Below are 17,555 nucleotides of genomic sequence, written 5' to 3'. Positions count from 1 at the left end.
AGAGAGAGAGAGAGAGAGAGAGAGAGAGAGAGAGAGAGAGAGAGAGAGAGAGAGAGAGCGTTAGTTAGTTAGTTAGTTCAGCATTAGCTGAGTGGCTAACAGCGGCTAACGTTGGCTGAGTGGCTAAGAGAGAGAGAGAGAGGGGCGGTTAGGTGGCGTGGCGGAGATTGCATTCGTCACCAACCCCGGAGCTATGAGCTGGATTCGCCTGTTCGAATCCAGCTCACAGCTCCGGGGTTGTCACCAGCTTGGCTGGCCGATCACACTAATACAATTGGCAGTATTAGAGGGTGGGAGAAGCTGGCGGGGTGGGTCCGGGTCGTTGTAAACAGCGACTCCTACAGTTCGGTCGGGGCGCCTGCTAAGCACGGATGGGACCTGAGTGGGATAGTGTGATCCTTCCACACGCTACGCCCTCTCGGAGAATATCCGCGCTGCCAGGTGAAAAGAAGCGGTTGATTGGCTGGACGTGTGTCGGAGGAAGCACGTGATAGCCTCCACTCTCCCAGATGATCTGACTGTGGGGAGTAAGTGCGCAGCGACCAGGAAGGGGATTGGGAATTGGCATAACGACTAACAAGTGTATGTCCACTGACTGTCCCCCAGACTGTTGTCGATGTATATCCACTGCCCGCTGTCCAGACTCGAGACTGCATCACAACACACAGCATCGAACATCCTGCAAACTACCTGGCGTTCTAGCGTCCACTTTTAAGCAAAACCGAGAAATGCGGCTACGGAAAAGTACTGTCTTCGCCGCGTCGGCCAATCAGAGAGCGTCTCCGAGAAATGCGGCTACGGAAATTATAGACGCCTCTTGCTTAGACCGCTTCAAAACGCGCCCGTGTTCCATCATAATACATCATATTTCAACACACAGCGTGTTACGCACTGATTGGCTGCCACGGATACAACGATGAAACAGTGCACGGCGTGCATGCACACTCAAATCGCTATTGCGTCTAGCCCGAGAGAAATGCGGCGAGGAGAAATGCGGCTACGGTAACGGAACGTATTCTCTATCAGACAGTGAGTCACTTCCTGTTCAGGAAAACGATTATTTATATTTGATATATTAACGTTATATTGTGCATTGGAAACACAAACATACTTAAAATTAGTAAATATTATTCATTTTAAACATGTTTATATTATTTATAGGGCTATAAAACAAAAAAACAAAAAGAAATATTTCTTATTCTTCTCTCTTTTAACCAGGGTTAACCAGGGGGGTCGGCGCCCGAGCGCCCCTAGTGGCCAGCCGCCACTGCAACCAATACTGTATCAATCCACGTACTCCACTTCTTGTGAACAGTCAGGGGTGTTCAGGGTTTCCATACTGGCCTTGGCGTTAGATCATTTCAGTGCGAGGACAATGATGTGTGTGAATCCCAGTGAGCGATCGTGCATGAAAAATAATAACGCCACGTCTTTGAGGCCTGATGAAACCGCGATCTGGGGAATGAACAGCTGCTTAAGAGTGCAAATCAGGCCCCCCAGTCATCCCGCCCCACTCCCTCCTTAGGTTCTCTCTCTCTCTCTCTCTCTCTCTCTCTCTCTCTCTCTCTCTCTCTCTCTCTCTCTCTCTGTCTCTCTCTCTCTCTCTCTCTCTCTCTCTCTGTGCTGCCTATGATGGCATTGGGGGAGTGAATCTCCTCTTAGCTCTACCCCCCCAGGGCTCATGGAGGGGCTCCAGATGTGATACACGCCACACAGCCTGAGGCCACCACACATACAACAACATCTCCAGCTCGTATTCCTCTCCACACATCCGCCTCCTTTTCACGTCATTAACACATTGTGTGCCGGCCGGATATGACGAATTATCGCTTGTATGCCAGCACTTTAATCAATGGGAGGACGAGCACATTTGCGAGTGATTTAACTATATCTTAAATTATGGCTATGGGTCTAATACACCCTTCGCTTATCAATGACTTGCTTGCAGTCAACATGTATGAAACGGATAGTTTTTTCATCAGTACATTTCCGTTTTATACCATTTTGAATACGAGTATAGTTTTGGAGATTTCTAGAAAGAAAAAAAGATTCCGTAGTAATAGCCATTTACTGGAATACACAAAACACGTTGTCATTTTCCGGCTGATTTATGAATCGTTTTCAAATAAATGCTAGATTATCGAGAGTATTTCTGTTCTTATGCACGATACAAAAGCGGGCTGAAAAATAATTTATTCGTGCCGCGCTCAGCGCCTAACGCCACACACACACGTTGTGAACGCTGTGAAAGAAACCTCTGATTAACCCAAAACTGGTAACATACAGTCCTTACCTCAGATCAGATGTTCTGCAAAAAGATGAATCCAATTCCTGATCGCCATTCCAAATATCGATCGCGTTTATTGATCTAACGTTATACTCCGAAAACACATAATCCACGCTGCTTCCAGTCCCCTCAATGAATGCAATAGTATCAGGTTGCATGCCCCAGAAGTAAAATGTGGGCCGAATTTTTTTTTTCGATGCACTTTTTCACTCAATCCAGTCCAATGATTACCATCCGGGAGACGATAGCCAGCGGTATTTGTCCTTTTCGAGCTCAGAGCCATTCTCAATGATAACGTCAGGCTGGATGGATGAAAAATGTATGGATATCGCTAATAAAAGAAATAACGATTAAATAACGAGACACTCGTCGTTGGCACTCAAAGTGTTAATAGGCACTCTACATTTCACACTCACACGCAATCTAAAAATCTACTTATTTTTTTGGGTTCAGATGAGCTCCATTCTCTCGATTTGTGACATTAATGAAAATGCGAAGCACAATCAAAATATATTGAATAAAGATGAACGGCTGGGGGAGAGATAGGAGATAGGAGCGATGCTTCACGTGGAGACGCTGGTTGAGATGATGGAGGAAGTGTTGCAGTGTTGTCGAGCGGCTGAGCTGCGGGAGGCCTGTTCTGGCAGACACTTGGGTAGGTCCCCCTGGTCTCTGACGCCAGCAGCACTTGTCTTATTAATAAATGACTGAGTTTTCTTTGAATATTCAAACGCATCTCTTGAGAAGTCCACTGGTTATCAATTAGCACGTGGCTCTTGTTCTCCACCTGGTGCAAAATATATTGTGTTTTTTTGTGTGAAATCATAGCCTACCTCTCTCTGGTGCTGCCGGCCACGGCCAGCGGGAAACCGCCTTCCACGTTCTTCTCGGAGTAATCGTTCGGGATGCACTGATCCGTTAATGGTATCGGATATCAGGCCAATACTGACTCGCATAGCTGGATCGGGTATCGGCTACTGATGGTCCGATCCATTACAAACACGTCATGCTTCACCAACAGCACAGCAGCGCATGATTGAGAAGAGGAAAATTGGGCCCAACTTCTCTGAATGGATTCAGCTAGCTGAGATATTGGCCAAAAGTTTAGGATTTGTATCGCATTAGCTTGGAGACGCTCCTTACACTGACAAAATCCAGCACGCTCGGCCTGGGAGAAGACAACATCTTCTCATTGAGCACCTTTAACAGACCACGCACACCGTGACCGAACACCAGCTCAGCGGGGCTAAACCCAAGTGACTCTTGCTTGGCATCTTGAATGGAAAAGAGCAAAAATGGCACTCCCTCATCCCAACCACGACCTGTATCAATACAGTACTTTTTTAGCATCACCTTCAGTGTCTGGTGCCAGTGCTCTAGTGCCCCCTGGGACACCCAAGGCTTGCAACGACTGCTTATAGGTTTTAGACATAAAATTCATACCTTGCACTATTTTTGGCAGCCCAAATGTTGTGAAATATTTGCTCACGGCTTTGGTAATGGCCGGCGCAGTAATCTTCCTCAGAGGACTCGCCTCTGGGAAGCGGGTGGAAACACACAATATTGTCAGCATGTATTGATTGCCTGCTTTTGTTTTGGGCAATGGGCCCACACAGTCAATGATCACATGCTCAAAAGGCTCCCCCATAGCCGGGATGGGGTGCAGAAGAGCTGGCGGCATCCCCTGATTTGGCTTCCACACTATTTGACAGGTACTACAGGTTCCACAAAAATGAACCACATCGGTCTTCAGACTGGGCCAAAATAAATTCTGCAAAATCCGGTCATAAGTTTTAGCGATTCCCAAATGACCAGACCACACATGTTCATGTGCTAACATTAGCACATGACGTCTACAGACCAACGGCAATACAATTTGGTGCACTGTATTCCAATCTTCCCTGGCCTTTATGTCCACTACACCTGGCCTTGCAACCCAGGTGCACATCAACACTCCCCCTCTGAACGCTACTCCCGGTGACCTTACCCTCCTTGCCACACATCGAGTCACTCAGCTCCAGACCTTGGTCTCGTTTCCTCTCCTGTGCCCTAGTGACAGCTTACTTACGCCTTTTACCCCGTTTGGGGCATAGGCCGTCAACAAGGGTTCTCCAAGCATCCCGATCCTGAGCCAACCTCTCCAGCTGGCCCCAGGTGTGTCCCATCTTCTTGGCATCATTTTCCAAGTCTCAGCGCCAGGTGTTTCGTGGTCGGCCTCTCTTTCTTTTCCCTTGGGGGTTCCACCGGAGAGATTGTCTTGTGATGCTCAGGGATGGTTTACGGAGTGTATGGCCAATCCATCTTCAACGCTGTTGGATGATCTCTTTCTCGGCTGGCTGTTGTTGTGTTCGTTGCAACATGTCTTTGTTGCTGATGGTGTTAGGCCAGCGAATCTGGAGGATTCGGCCCAGACAGGTGTTTAAGAAACCTTGTAGTTTATTGGTTGTGGTGACAGTGGTCCTCCAGGTCTCAGCGCCATAGAATAGGACTGACTTTACATTGGTGTTAAAGATCCTGATCTTGGTTGTGATGGAAAGGTCTCTTGAGCTCCAGATGTTTTTTAGTTGGAGAAAGGCTCCTCTGGCCTTGCCAATCCTGGCTCTCACATCAGCATCTGTTCCACCTTGCTTGTTAACCATGCTGCCCAGGTAGGTGAAGTTGTCTACCTCTTCCAACGCTTCTCCTTCCAGAATGATGGGTGATGTGTTGTCAGTATTGATTTTCATGACCTTGCTCTTCCCTCTGTGGATGTTAAGCCCAAGCCGAGTAGAGTTGTCTGCGATGGTACTGGTATTTTCCTGCATCTGCTGCTGGGTGTGAGAGAGAAGGGCCAGGTCATCTGCAAAGTCGAGGTCTTCTAACTTCGTCCATAATGTCCATTGTATGCCATTTCGTTTATCTGCCGTGGATTGCTTCATGACTCAGTCTATTGCCAGCAGGAACAGAAATGGTGACAACAAACAGCCCTGTCTCACTCCAGTTTTTACCTGGAAGGTGTCGGTGGGTTGACCGCCATGAATCACCCTGCAGGTCATCCCCTCATAGGAGTTCCTGATGATGTTACTGTACTTCTCTGTCACTCCGTAGTGTTAAGGTTTGATACCGACCCCAAACGCACGACACAAGAGAGTAGGAATTCAGAGTTGCCAAATACGAGGGCTTGTTTATTTGATACTAAATATAAAGAGTACAGGAAAGGCAAGTCAACAAGACAGGTACATAGGACAAGGGGCAAAGTTCTGCTGCTCTGCAGCTTCTCCCGTGATGGTAGTCTTGGGGATAGCAGGTGTTGACGTCTGAACCGCTCTGCAGAATTCTCTCGGCAGAATCTCAGATGTGTTGCGAGACCGAGAGAGGGAGAGAGGGAACGAGTCAACACAGTGCAGTTTGAACGAGCAGGAGAACAGGGTGAACAATTCTTTGTGTAATTTAAACACAGTGAGCACAATTCCAAAACAGCCCAAGTGAATCTCTTCGTGTAATACACACAGTGAGCAAACTCCAAACACAGTCCCAGTGAATATCTTCGTGTAATGTACACACCGTTAGCAAAAATCCAAACACAGTCCCAGTGAATATCTTCGTGTAATATACACACAGTTAGTGAAGTCCAAAACAATCCAATAGTGAAATAATATCTTCGGTGTGAGCAACACACAGAGGGAGATGGAAGGTCCCAAAAATATTATCCCAAAAGGGAACAAGCAAAAATAGAAAAGCTGGGTGAGTGACTGTCTGACAATAGGTGGTAGTCTTCAGTGTAATAGTTACACACGAAAAACGGAATAGATCAAGACAGTCAATAAAAACTCACCCAGACGTAATGCGTAATGGTGCTGGAACAAACAGCGGAGCGAGGGCGCGCCACGGGAACAGGTGTCCAAGGGAAGGCTTCTTGGAAATTCCTGGAGATAGCACAAGGAGCAAAGCAGCAGCAGCAGCAACACGGGGAAATGCAACCAGAGAAAAATCAAGACGATCCAACAAACTTAGAGTGGAGAAACGGGGTATAAATAATAGGGGATCGATTGATTGAAAAGCAGTGACAGCTGGGGAATGTGATTGAAAAGCGTGCGGTCCTGAGAGAACCAATCAGCGACGTCTCTGATGACGTCACTGGGGAGAAGCGTGTGAATGAGGGAATTGAAATAATAAACAGAAAAACAAATGAAAACAGAGCGAGGGTGGTTAAAGGAACAGAACGAGTGAGAGAGCAAGGACAGAAACCTCACAGTACCCCCCCCTCCACGGGAGCCACCCGGCGACCAGGCCGACCCGGTTCGTCAGGATGGGCTCGATGTAAGTCGGTGATCAAGCCGGGATCCACGATGAGCTTCCGGGAGACCCAGCTACGCTCCTCAGGGCCGTAACCCTCCCAGTCCACCAGGTATTGGAACCCCCGGCCCCGCCGACGAACGCCCATCAACCGGCGGACCTGCCACTGGGGGTGACCATCCACCAACACGGGAGGCGGCGGATCAGGAGCTGGAGGCATAAGGGGACTGAGGGAGACGGGCTTAACCCGGGAGACATGGAACACGGGGTGGATGTGCATGGATGCAGGAAGCTTCAGGCGCAGGGCCGCCGGACTGAGTACCTTTAGGACCTCGAAAGGCCCGACGAAGCGGGGGTTGAGCTTCTTGGCCGAGGTCCTTCGCGGAGAGCCACACCCTCTGCCCAGGGCGGTAAGTCGGCGCAGGAACCCGGCGCCGGTCGGCACCACGACAGGCGCGCTCAGATGTTCGGAGCAGCGCGGTCCTGGTGATCTCCCAAACTCGTCGGCAGCGGTCGAGGTGGACCTGCACGGAGGGAACTGCCACTTCCGTCTCCTGTGCGGGGAAAAGAGGGGGCTGGTAGCCCAGGGAGACCTCAAAAGGGGAGAGGCCGGTGGCGGAACTGACCATTGAATTGATGGAGTATTCAACCCAGGGAAGGAAACGGCTCCAGGATGCCGGTCTCTCGGCTGCCACACACCGAAGAGCTGACTCTACGCTCTGGTTCATCCTCTCCGTCTGCCCGTTTGTCTGGGGATGATAGCCAGAGGAGAGACTGACCGTTGCCCCCAACCCTTTGCAAAAGGCCCGCCATACCTGGGAGGTGAACTGGGGCCCCCGGTCAGAGACGATGTCCCGGGGAAAGCCATGAAGGCGGAACACGTGGTGCGTCAGGAGGTCCGCCGTCTCGGCCGCTGAGGGAAGCTTGGAGAGGGCCACGAGGTGGACCCCCTTGCTGAATCGATCCACCACGGTCAGAAGGCAGGTGTTCCCCTGGGAGGAGGGTAGACCAGTGACGAAGTCGAGCGCCACATGTGACCATGGACGGCTCGGAATGGGAAGTGGCTGCAAGAGCCCGGAGGGTGCCTGGTGAGAGGCCTTGCTGCGGGCACAGACCGCGCAGGCCAATACGAACTCCTTGACGTCGTTCCGCATGGTGGGCCACCAGAAACGACGAGCCAGGAAGGAGAACGTGCGATGGACGCCTGGGTGGCAGGCGAACCGGCTGGTATGGCCCCACAGCAGTACCTGGGACCGGACAGAGTCGGGGACGAAGAGACGATTCCTAGGGACGTTGCTTGGAGCACGTTGGAAGCGCAGGGCACGCCTCACCACACCCTCGATGCCCAAGGTGATGGCTCCAACCACTCGGGCCTCCGGGAGGATGGGAGAAGGGTCCTCAGAGGGTGGAGCCCCCTTGGAGTGCATCCAGGACAGGGAGTCGGCCTTCGTGTTGCGGGAACCGGGGCGGAAGGTCAGCGAGAAGTCGAACCGGCTGAGGAAACTGGCCCATCTCGCCTGCCGACCGTTGAGGCGCCTGGAAGCGCGGATGAACGTCAGGTTCTTGTGGTCCGTCCAGATGGTAAAAGGCTCCTCGGCACCCTCTAGCCAATGACGCCACTCTTCCAGCGCAGCCACGACCGCCAGCAGCTCCCGATTGCCGGTGTCGTAGTTCCTCTCGGCGGGGAGGAAGCGACGCGAGTAGAAGGCGCAAGGATGCACCTTCTGGTCTGAAAGAGATCGCTGGGATAGGACAGCGCCCAGGCCAGAATCCGAGGCGTCCACCTCCACGATGAACTGTCTCTTGGGGTCAGGGTGGAGCAGGATAGGGGCAGAAGTGAACCTTCTCTTGAGGGAGCGGAACGCAGCGCATGCCGCTGGGGACCAGTCGAACGGCAGAGCGGGGGAGGTCAGCTTGGTAAGTGGCTCCGCCACTTGACTGTAGTTCCGGATGAACCTTCGGTAGAAGTTGGCGAACCCGAGGAAACTCTGTAACTCCTTCCGAGTGGTGGGTTCTGGCCAATCCTCCACAGCCTGGATCTTGCGAGGATCCGCTCGGGTCAAGCCCTTCTCAACGATGAAGCCCAGGTAGTCGACGGAGTTGGAGTGAAAACGGCACTTCTCCGCCTTGACGAAGAGCCGATTGTGGAGGAGGCGCTCCAGCACACGGCGGACATGCAGGATGTGTTCCTCGAGGGTCCTGGAAAAGATGAGAATGTCGTCCAGGTACACCACCACGAACACCTCCAGCATGTCACGGAGGACGTCGTTCATGAGTGCCTGGAATACCGCCGGGGCGTTGGTGAGGCCGAACGGCATTACAAGGTACTCGTAGTGGCCCCTGGGGGTCTTGAAGGCGGTCTTCCATTCATCGCCCTCACGGATACGGACAAGATGGTAGGCACTTCGGAGGTCCAGCTTGGTGAAGAACGAGGCCTGGGTCAGTGGCTCGAAGGTGGAGCTCATGAGAGGTAGGGGGTATTTGTTCTTGATGGTGATTTCGTTGAGCTGACGATAGTCGATGCAGGGTCGCAGGTCCCCATCCTTCTTGCCAACAAAGAAGAACCCGGCCGCCACCGGGGAGGAGGAAGGCCGAATGAGTCCTGCTTCCAATGACTCAGAGATGTAGAGATCCATCGCCTTCTTCTCCGGGACAGTCAGACTGTAGAGGCGGCTGCCGGGAAGGGGAGCCCCTTGGCGGAGGTCGATGGCGCAGTCATAGGGGCGGTGAGGTGGAAGGGCCTGAGCCCTGGTCTTACTGAATACCTCCATGAGGTTGTGGTACTCGGGAGGAATGGACGAGGGGTCTGGGGGCAACTCACCAGCCGGCCTCCGGGGCGGGGGACAGGATGCCGCCTGCAGACAGCGGGCGTGACAGGAGGAGCTCCAACCCCTGATGGTACCGGAGGACCAGGCGATGTGGGGCTCGTGCAGCGCGAGCCAGGGCCTACCCAGGACCACCGGGACAAGGGGGGATTGGGTAATGAGGAACTGGATTCTCTCGACGTGGTTCCCAGCGATGGTCAGCACGACTGGGCCGGTGCGTTGAGAGATGTCGGCCAGGCGGTGTTGGTCCAACGAAAAGATCTCCAAGGGCCTCACAAGGTCCTCAAGAGGTATGTTGGCTCGGGTGGCAAACTCGAAGTCGAGGAAGTTCTCGTCCGCCCCAGAGTCGATGAGGGCCTCCACCGTGGCACGTTGGTCCCCCCAGGCCAGGGTGACGCTCATCAGATGGTCAGGTGGTGCGCGGCGCTGGGAATGGGAAAAACGGCTCACCAGGATCTCCCGGGGTCTCGGTGAGCCTGATCTTTTGGCCGGGTAGGGCAGTCGGCGATACGGTGTCCCGCGCCTCCGCAGTAGAGGCAGAGACCGGACCTGAGCCTTGCCTCACGCTCCGCCTGGCTCAGATGAGAGCGTCCCAGCTGCATGGGTTCCTCCTCGCGAACCGGACGGGGAAGCCTGTTACCACCAGTAGTGTTGGGGACGGGGCGTCCAGGAGTCCGGGGTGCTTCAGGAGGTAACAGTCGGGTCCTCTCGCGCCTTCTCTCCAGGAGGCGTCCGTCAATACGGATGACAAGGCTAAACAGCTCCTCGAGGGAGTCGGGCAACTCCCGGGTAGCGAGCTGGTCCCGGACTGCGTCACTGAGCCCCCTCAAGAAGGTTAGGCGAAGAGCAGGTTCGTTCCATCCACTCTCCACCGCCGCCAGTCGAAACTCCATGACATAGTCCGTCACCCTGCCGCTCCCCTGTCGGAAGGTCCCCAACCGGGCTCCAGGGTCCAGACCTCGGGCTGGATGGTGGAACACTCTGCGGAGCTCCGCCACGAAGTCTGGGTAGGAAAACAAAAAATCTGCTTCCATTGCCCAGGAGGAAGTGACCCACTGGGCAGCATGGCCTGAAAGTAGGTTTGTTATATAAGCCACTTGGGACCCATGAGCAGAAAAACGGCTTGGTTGATGACGGAAAACCAACTCACATTGCATGATGAATGTGGCACACTCCTCGGGATTACCGTCGAACAGCCGTGGGACGGAGAGACGGGGCTCCCGAGATGCGAGATCTGCTGGGGCTGCGGGGAATGTTCCTGAAGGGTGTGAGAGATTAAAGGTATTAACGGTGTCGCCCAGCGAGTGAAGCTGAGCGAGAATCTCGGACTGTTGTCCCGCCATAGCGGCCATTGAACCCTGCATAGGCAGGACCTGATCCCTGAGGTTCTGCACCACAGCCGCAGCCCGCTCTAATTGGAGACCGTGATCCCTGGTCAACTCGACTTGAATTGCAAGTGCGGTTCTGACCCTCTCTGTGTCGGCTGGGGTCGTCATATTGGTTGGATCGTAATGTTAAGGTTTGATACCGACCCCAAACGCACGACACAAGAGAGTAGGAATTCAGAGTTGCCAAATACGAGGGCTTGTTTATTTGATACTAAATATAAAGAGTACAGGAAAGGCAAGTCAACAAGACAGGTACATAGGACAAGGGGCAAAGTTCTGCTGCTCTGCAGCTTCTCCCGTGATGGTAGTCTTGGGGATAGCAGGTGTTGACGTCTGAACCGCTCTGCAGAATTCTCTCGGCAGAATCTCAGATGTGTTGCGAGACCGAGAGAGGGAGAGAGGGAACGAGTCAACACAGTGCAGTTTGAACGAGCAGGAGAACAGGGTGAACAATTCTTCGTGTAATTTAAACACAGTGAGCACAATTCCAAAACAGCCCAAGTGAATCTCTTCGTGTAATACACACAGTGAGCAAACTCCAAACACAGTCCCAGTGAATATCTTCGTGTAATGTACACACCGTTAGCAAAAATCCAAACACAGTCCCAGTGAATATCTTCGTGTAATATACACACAGTTAGTGAAGTCCAAAACAATCCAATAGTGAAATAATATCTTCGGTGTGAGCAACACACAGAGGGAGATGGAAGGTCCCAAAAATATTATCCCAAAAGGGAACAAGCAAAAATAGAAAAGCTGGGTGAGTGACTGTCTGACAATAGGTGGTAGTCTTCAGTGTAATAGTTACACACGAAAAACGGAATAGATCAAGACAGTCAATAAAAACTCACCCAGACGTAATGCGTAATGGTGCTGGAACAAACAGCGGAGCGAGGGCGCGCCACGGGAACAGGTGTCCAAGGGAAGGCTTCTTGAAATTCCTGGAGATAGCACAAGGAGCAAAGCAGCAGCAGCAGCAACACGGGGAAATGCAACCAGAGAAAAATCAAGACGATCCAACAAACTTAGAGTGGAGAAACGGGGTATAAATAATAGGGGATCGATTGATTGAAAAGCAGTGACAGCTGGGGAATGTGATTGAAAAGCGTGCGGTCCTGAGAGAACCAATCAGCGACGTCTCTGATGACGTCACTGGGGAGAAGCGTGTGAATGAGGGAATTGAAATAATAAACAGAAAAACAAATGAAAACAGAGCGAGGGTGGTTAAAGGAACAGAACGAGTGAGAGAGCAAGGACACAAACCTCACACGTAGTGTCTCAGTAGCTTCCAGAGGGTCTCTCTATTCACACTGTCGAAAGCCTTTTCGTAGTCAATAAAATGAATGAATCAGGGTGAATTCCACTCTAATGACTGCTCCAGTATTATCCGCAGTGTTGCAATCTGGTCTGTGCAGGATTTGTTTTTGCGGAAGCCCGCCTGGTGGTCTCATAGCTGTGGGTCGATGGCGTCCTTCATCCTGTCCAGTATAATCCTGTTGAATACTTTTCCTGGGATGGAGAGTAGTGTGATCCCTCTATAGTTTTCACATTGGCTCATATCTCCTTTCTTTGGTATTTTGATGAGGTAGCCCTCCTTCCATTCTGATGGGATGTGTTCTTCCCATATCTTCTTGAAGAGAGGATGGAGTATCTCTTCCATCGTCTCTATATCGGCCTGCAGTGCTTCTGCCGGAATACCGTCGGGTCCTGCAGTCTTGCTGTTCCTCAGCTTCTGGATGGCTTTGCGGATCTCTTCCTTTGTTGGCACGCTGCAGTCTATCAGCAGATCCCTGTCAGCTTGCTGGATGTCTGGTGGGTCCTGTGGTGCTGGTCTGTTTAGCAGTTCCTCGAAATGTTCTAACCATCTTTCCTTTTATCTTTCCTCTCCAATGATTGGCTGTCCATCTTTGTCCTTAACTGGTCTTTCTGGTTTACTAAACATTCCTGACAGCTTCTTGGTGGTGTTATATAAGTCTTTCAAATTTCCATGTCTAGCTGCTTCTTCAGCCTCTGCCGCAAGACTCTATATAGTCCTTCTTGTCTGCCTTGATGCTTTTCTTAACCCTTGTTGTGGCTTCTGTGTACTGGTTTTGTGCTTTGACTTTTTCAGCTCTTGTGGTTGTGTTTCTTCGGGCCCAGTACTTCTTTGCACGTTGTAAATGCTTCCCAGCATTTCACTGTATGCCCTTGTATGTATGTGACAAATAAACCTCTTGAATCTTGAATCTTCCTTCACAGACTTCCACTTCTTATCGATGTTTTCCTCCTCTTCAACCTCAACTCTTGCAGGGCTTGAAACTTGTTCCTAAGTGTGAGTTTGTATTCTTCTAGCTTGGTTGAGTCTCTCAGAAGTGCTGTGTTGAATGTTTGTCTCTGATTCTTTTCCCCTGTCCAGTTTTTCTTTCATTTCAGCTTCACCCGGGCAACCAGGAGGTGGTGGTCTGAGGCAACATCAGCTCCTCTCCTAACCCATACATCTTGAAGGGACCTCCTGAACTTCTTCGCAATGCACACATGGTCTATCTGGTTTTCGGTGTTGAGGTCTGGTGAGACCCAAGTAGCTTTGTGTATCCTTTTGTGGGGGGAAATGCTTCAGCATTTCTCTCCTATACCTTGCTTTCCCATTGTCTCCTCATAGCCTCTGTTGTCACTTCCTACCTTGGTGTTGAAGTCTCCCATTATGATGTTGATGTATCTTCCTGGGTATTTCTGAATGATGTCCTGTAGTCTGCTGTAGTATTCTACTTTTCTCTCTTCATTGCTGTCATTTGTAGGGGCATAGCACTGGATAATGTTCATGTTGATTTTTACCTTCATAGTTCTAAAGGAAGCTGCAATGATCCTAGGACCATGTGCCTCCCATCCAATGAGTGCTGGCCTTGGACAGCATCAAGGCCACTCCCTGGGTACGGTGTGCATCGCTCCCCTTCATGGCCTGGGTACAGTGTCATCTCGCCTGTGGCGAGCCTCTTCTGGCCGGATCCAATCCACCTTGATTCACTGATTCTGAGTATGGCAAGATTGTAATTCCTCATCTCGGCTGCCACCTGCACAGTCTTTCCGGCTTCATACATGGTCCTTACATTCCATGTTCCGATGGTGGTGATAGCCCTACTTGAAAGAATGGTGGTCGGCAGGGTAGCTTCCGGATGTTTCCGGGTTTCACCACACTACGTCATACTTCCTACATGAGGTCCATCCTCTCTCAGGGCTGAAGATTCTTGGTTTTTCTTTGTTGACGTTTTTGTAGCAATGGGGTTTTTACAGGATGGGGTCGCTGGCCCCATTCCCAACCTTCCACCATTTCTGGCTTCTGGTGTTTTGGAGTTGGTTTGTTAGTCCCCTCCCCTGACCTATTGTCTTCCAGGTAATAGATTGCAGCCTCATACCACGTGATGCCAGACAGTTTTCGGGTTGTGTACAAGCTGTCTCGGCACGTCAAGCCCAACCAACTCCCGCTACTGTGTAATGAAAGCTGCGACCAAGTGAGCGTTTTCATCCCAGCAGCACGAGACAGCACAAACAGGAAAAACATCAGGGTGACTTTTAACCAACTCTTCACACAATAATGCAGACACGGGAGCGTTTACAACCTCCAGTATAGGGCTTACCTTTCCTCCAGCGATATAATTTCCCCTTATGAAAATCAACACCCTCCACAGGGAAACATGGGCGAACAGCCACTGCGAAATACCCTGTGATTAGTTCTGAATTTACATGCACCTTATGTAATGGCGCAGGCATGAATCCCATCTCAATACCCCTCACAATTGCACTCGACTGACAGGTAGAGCTCTCATCCAATGGCAAAATACCAGCCAGGATAAATGACTGAGAACCTCCTGTATCGCGAAGTATTCTCACTCGGCGCCGATCAGACAATTTTCCCAAAAGGGACACATACCCCTCAAATAATTCTAGCCTCCCAAATGTGAACAGTTTCTGGTTTATATAGAATTTAATTTATATAGATTATCTGAAAATTGCCAATCCGCTTGGCACATGTAAAATTCACAAACTTTGTGCTGTATATTGGTTCCTGCCAATGTGGCACCAAAATACCAATCCACATTACACGCTATACAGCTGGCAATACTGTTAATAGTGACATACCTCCATAGGTATGGAAATGCAGCTGTACTTGCTCCATGATGTTCATACTCTGGAACAAGATGGTGTTTTCATTGAAAGAGTTGGTCAGAATGTCTGTCATGTTTGCAGAATGATAACTATAGAACACTACAGTACTCTGTACTGAGAACACTATACAGTACTCTGTACTGAGAACACTATACAGTACTCGGTACCGAGAACATTATACAGTACTCTGTACTGAGAACACTATACAGTACTCTGTACTGAGAACACTATACAGTACTCGGTACCGAGAACACTATACAGTACTCGGTACTGAGAACACTATACAGTACTCTGTACTGAGAACACTATACAGTACTCGGTACCGAGAACACTATACAGTACTCGGTACTGAGAACACTATACAGTACTCTGTACTGAGAACACTATACAGTACTCTGTACTGAGAACACTATACAGTACTCTGTACTGAGAACACTATACAGTACTCTGTACTGAGAACACTATACAGTACACTAACTCTACCACTGCCTACAAGCAATGTAAGCAGTCAGAGCAGAGTGGCATTTATGCCCATTGCCTCCTATTGTTCCTCGAGAAACAAACGTTTTGGGACTTGGGTGAGGTCTATCCATTTTATCAGCGTGCCGATACGGGAATGATGCAATCTTTTGGTTCAAATACTCTAAAGTGAAGTACTTTAGCCGAATCATCTCTTTAACACAGAGAGAAAGCTCCACAGGAACCATACCTTCCAGAAGATCGTGAAGTATATCTGGAGGAAACCCTGTGATTGTATGAAAGTAATTCAGGGATTCACGTAAGACACAGCCACCTTTAACACCAAAATGGCTGCTCGAAGTGTCATGTGCAGTTTGTACATGCAGGTCATGGCAGGTCATGACCACCCGCATTTCATTGTATACTCGTATGCCGTGACAAATAAAACTCTTGACTTGACTTGACTTGACTTGGCTTTGGTTCTCTGAGAAAACTCCCTCTCTGACTTCAGTTGTTTGAAACTGTTCACTTGTGGCCAGACAGAATCTGCAAACATAGCCTGCTCTAAATGACTCTACAGCCACCGAATCCATGAGCGGCCAGCAGAAACACACCAGATGTTGCCTTTGAGATTCTGATCTTTCAACTCTAAAACGTACTTGGATGAAATTACAATAATGCTATAGACGGTTAAGAACATTCTAACTGTAAAACTCTCAAATGTAAACATATTACGTAAAAAAAAAGAACAAGGTACATTGAGTAGTTTGGACCTATTGGCTGAACATCTGCAAAGTAGTACAGCAACTTTTGAAGGTATTATTTTGACATGACAAGGAAATTAATACCTCACCCCACATCCTTCTTTCAGATGAGTTTCTATAGAAACCCTTTTGAGGTGTTGGTAAGTGCTTTGGGGTAGCTGAGGTGTAGTGCATAGATTAGTTAAATCATTACCAGGAAGGAATCACCAAATCTGGGGAGGCTGATTATGATATGACTTTCAATGACAATAGAGATTGTCACAGGCTGGTAGTGAACTGGACTTGTGTCATGGTCACTGATGACAGTAAGGAATAGAAACTAATCTGAAAGAAGGATGTGGGGTGAGGTATTCATTTCCTTGTCATGTCAAAATAATACCTTCAAAAGTGTAATGCGTCATCAAGTCATTCTTGAGAGTCTGCAACCTGGGCGACAGTTTACCAGCTTCTAGACCTAGTAAAATCTTCTGAATGAATTCAAAAGTGTTGGTAAGTGCTTCAAAATGTCAATTCTCCCAAAAATCTATTATCTACTACTTACTATGACCCCAACCCAGCCTACCATCAACTGGTTCAGCTCGCTGGACTCCATCATTATCAAGTTTTACTGGAAGAAAACAACTTGAAGCACCTAACTTTCTCAACTATTATCTGGCCAACCAATTAATTTAATATACATCTACAAATGAATTCACCCTACCCAACAAAACAACCCTTGGGAAGACATTGAGAAGGACGTGTGCATGGAAATCGCACCACAAGATCTGCCATTCCTTAGCACAAGCATAAAACGTCACAGTTGTTTTAGGAATACAGTCATTTCCACAACTCTGACAGCCTGGTGGAAAGCCAACAAAATCACTGGTTTATTGTTAATTGTTAATTGTTATTTGCACTTACAAACATACATTCTGGAATAAAATAAGTAAAAAATACCCTTTTCTATCAACCAAACAAATGAATCTCCGCTGGTTTCTTACGGAAAAGCGCATGCACACGTTAACCAAGGCTGTGGATGTCACATTGTCGAAAACCTGGCTATTAACATTAAAGGAACAACAAGGAAAATGCAACGTTTGGTGGATGAAATTGACACTGCACATTCCAATAGATTACAAGAATTTAAAGCATCTAGAAGCGCCAAATTGGGTGTTTTAACCAGAAGGGAAAATGAAATCTTTGATTTAATGAAGCATACATGCCAGGTGGAAATTGTTAAATCAAAAGTGGAAAACGAGTTCAACAAAGCATATCAAGAACTGAATGATGTAAATGATTGTGTCAAAACTTTGTTGTCAGTAATGTCAAAGGATGATGTTAAACTTGATCAAAGTGAGTGGTACATCCCTAAAATAATACCAGTGGATGAATTCAAAGATGGTGTATTACAATGGATTGATCAAAATGAAAAGGTGAC

This window comes from Notolepis coatsorum (assembly GCF_963971535.1).
Source record: "Notolepis coatsorum genome assembly, chromosome: 9".
Lineage (NCBI taxonomy): Eukaryota > Metazoa > Chordata > Actinopteri > Aulopiformes > Paralepididae > Notolepis > Notolepis coatsorum.
This window is presented reverse-complemented; position numbering follows the sequence as displayed.